Source organism: Aptenodytes patagonicus, chromosome 12 (assembly GCF_965638725.1).
Source record: "Aptenodytes patagonicus chromosome 12, bAptPat1.pri.cur, whole genome shotgun sequence".
In the NCBI taxonomy this organism is placed as follows: domain Eukaryota; kingdom Metazoa; phylum Chordata; class Aves; order Sphenisciformes; family Spheniscidae; genus Aptenodytes; species Aptenodytes patagonicus.
Genome location: NC_134960.1, coordinates 12,120,190 through 12,123,769, shown reverse-complemented (window position 1 = coordinate 12,123,769; position 3,580 = coordinate 12,120,190).

Genomic DNA, 3,580 nt, shown 5'->3' with positions numbered 1-3,580 from the left:
CTCCCTCTGCGTTTTCTGTGGCCCCCCGACAACAAATTCATCTCAGTGGGATCAGTGGAGTAAGATCAGGGGAATACCATGCAAGGGAAAAAGTCTCTGAAAGGCGTTCTGTATTACACTGATGTCAGACATCTGCTTCCCAGCTCACTTTAATCACCTCTAAATCTTACTGTGTGTGGAATGTGTACCCAGGCCTTTAAAATATGGGACAAAAGAGAAAAGAGAGGCAAATTTCTTTCTGAATTGACAATGTGATGAATTCCACCTGAGGTTTGCCACAGACAAGGACATGATGCAACCCTCCTACACCCATGTACACAGGCCAGACCTCTCACAAAGAAGGTATGGGCTGTGCTGACTGTTAGCAGTCACATAAACACACTCATATAAATGTAATGTTTCCAGAAATGCAAATAGCTTACAAAGAACAACTAAATTTCCACTGATTTATACCAGCCTGATGTGTAACTCTTCTTATGGCATCAAATTGGTTGCATTGTCTTTGTAAATCCCTTGGGGACTCGAGCTTTGGGGGATGAAAGACGTTAGGAGATGTAAGGTATCACTGTTATCAGCTGCCATTCTTGTCTATCTAACAGATAGCAGTAAATAATGACAGCCTCATCTCTTTCAGCAACAGTGAGCTAAAACACTGGAAAATCTGTCTCTTTCCCCGTCAGGGCAGCGAGCCTTCCTGTGCTTGAACGGAGCAATCTCCCCCGATCCCCAATTACAGCTGCACCACGGTGTGCACCTTCCCTGGCCTGCAGAGCAAGGCTGCAGTCACCCCTGCTGCTGGCTGCTTCCCAGCAAGCACCAGTTTTACACTTCCACTCACAAACTGGCCAGTTCTGTCTTGTTCACAGCTGAGCTCCACTGAAAACCCATGGACCTCCCTAAATCTCTGTCTTTTACCGAAGGCCAGATTGCTGCTTGCAGACGTTTCCCTCCAGAGCTGTGTATAACCCTGCTCCACAGCCTGGGCACTGTCAGCTCTCTCTCTGGTTTCACATCCCTGCACCTTCAGTTCTTCTTTTCTTTTCCCTGTGGCTCTAAATCTGAGTAGATGCTTGGAGGATCCATTTCTCTTTCAGCCCCATCTGTCTCGAGCTCTAAGACTGTCCAAACCACTTCCACTTCCATCACATCTCACCTTGAAACCTCCCTTTCCCTCCCCTACTTAGCTGGAGCTCCCTGGGAATTCTCAGAGACTGCAGACGAAAGATACCCTGGAAAAATATGTGAGTAGACTGCACAAGCCTACAATGCTCTTCCAGCATGCAAATACCACCATGTCTGAAAGAGTACAGTTACTCTAGGTGCATCAGTGACATATAATACATCTTCTTCAACAAATACATATCCAGCATGGATGCACCCAGCAGTATCACGGAAATAATTCCTTCCTCCTGACACATGCACAGCAAAAAGCTCATTTCTGTAGGTGTGCTGAATGGTGTTACGTGCTTCCCCCTATAGAAGTCACGCTCCCGCCAGCACCTTGTGTTTCCTTTCCTCATCCTACTGGCTCAAGTGACTGTCCAGGAGAGAGCAGATTTGACAGATAAAAGCAAATGTTACTCTTCTCACAACTTCCCAGCCTCCGCACCTCACCAATGGAAGGAGAGTACTAATAAACCTCCCTCTTACTTGGAGAAGAGGGAAAAAAAAAAAAGCTGTTCCCTGAATTCCCATAATACACATTTAAAGAGGTATTTGTTTAGGAGGGATGCATGTACGGAGCGTCCTCCGGCACCGCGCAAAGCCATCCTGCCACCCACGCCTTCCAACTGCTGAAAGCAATTACTTTCCTCCCCTGCTCTCAGCACTAGCACAGGATGCGTCGGGTCTCTACAGGTCACGCACAGAAACTGGTTTTTACTTTCTTTTTTTTTTTCCTGTAAGAAATTAAGGGAAGCAGAAGCTTCCAGCGCAACAGTAGGAAAATCTTCCTAAGAGCTTCTTGAACTGGCCTTGACTGCGCAGCAATTGAAGCTGTTTCCTGATCCGAGTCCTTACTGCCTGCTGGAGATTTGGCTGCCGTGAGGCTTATTTACCCAAAGCTGGGGAGATTAAACCACATTTTCTGGGAGATAGGGCGGAATGGTGTTGGGCCAGAGGTGACCCCTGGGATTTGATGCAGACAGGGAAATGCAACCCACAGAGATGGACCAGTCCCATGGTCAAGTAAGACCTTTGTGGCTTCAAAAGAAGCAGTGACCATCTGCCCTGACCACACTTCTATATTCAAAGTGCAGCAAGTGGCTATGACGTGCACCAGCCATGTAGTCTATGGAAAAGTAATCTCTGATGAGACGCCAGAGCAACTCTCAGCTGGAGAACGTGTGAGCATTCCTGGCAAAAAGAACTCTGTGATGGATTCCTCAGCTGCAGGAATTACAGCCCAGACAGAAAGGGGAAAAGGAAACAGTGAAACCACAGTGCAGCAAAACGCGGTTCGGTGTTACTTGCACAAGCCACATCCCAAATGGCTTTGGTAAATATAATAACACAGTCCCCAAACAGCAGCAGAGGCAGTCATGAAGGGCAGAAGCTGGGGTTGCAGCGAGGACGACAAGGCTGTGGGGAGGAGCAAGGAGAGTGGAGCCATCAGAGAGGAGGCATCAACAGGGAGGCTCGGTGAAAGCATCTTTTCTGGGAAGAGTGTGGTTGGGCTGATTGTTCCGCCATGTTATTAATTGCTTTACATAAACAGCGCTTTCTCTCCAGAGAACCCAAAAGCACCATTTTGGGTTATTCCCCACCCTTTCCACAGGGCATGGGGAGAAGAGGGGCTTCTGGCAATGACCGCACACAGGTCTGACCCTGCAGCCCTAGAGGCACCAGCACTGCTGGGAGATGCTCCATCTGCAAGTCCCAGACGAATGCCCTTTCCTTTGGCGGGGGCGGAGGGTGGGTTGGGCCCATGTAAGGAAGAATTTCCAAAACAGAGGCAGTTCCTATTATTGTTAGTGGAATGTCAGCATCTCTGGTCCCAAGCACCACTGTCAACAAACAGGCTCACAAATGCTCCTTCAGCATCAGCCAAAATAAAATCCATGAAAGCATCTATAACTCAGCATTCACTACACTCATAACAAGCTCTCCTTTTTCTTTTTAAATCCAGTCTTGTCCATGTAATTTTAACATAAAGGAACTGCTTGTGGGCTGTGTTATCAAATGAGTCATCATTTTATGTGACAGTGTAATATGATTTACAGAATTCTTGGCACACCAGTATGGATTATGCATTATAATCTCTTAATTTGGACTGTTAGTGCTGTGCGGCAGTGACTGGAGCGGGAGGGAAGGAACAGGTTATCTGAATTACCATCCTAGCTCTGCTCCTGCTTTGCTGTGTGACCTTCGCAAATTAGTTACCCTCCTTCTGCCTTACTTTCTTTGTCTGCACAGCAGAAACACGCCTGTGTCTTACAGCAGGGTTAGCTGGAGATCTGAAGAACATTACATAAGTGCAAATTATTATTTTAATAAGGGAAGAAAAGCAGAAGGACTTTGTTTCGGATGCAACAGGCTGATCTTGGGAAGTACTATCAGAACTACCAGGACACAGTCTCTG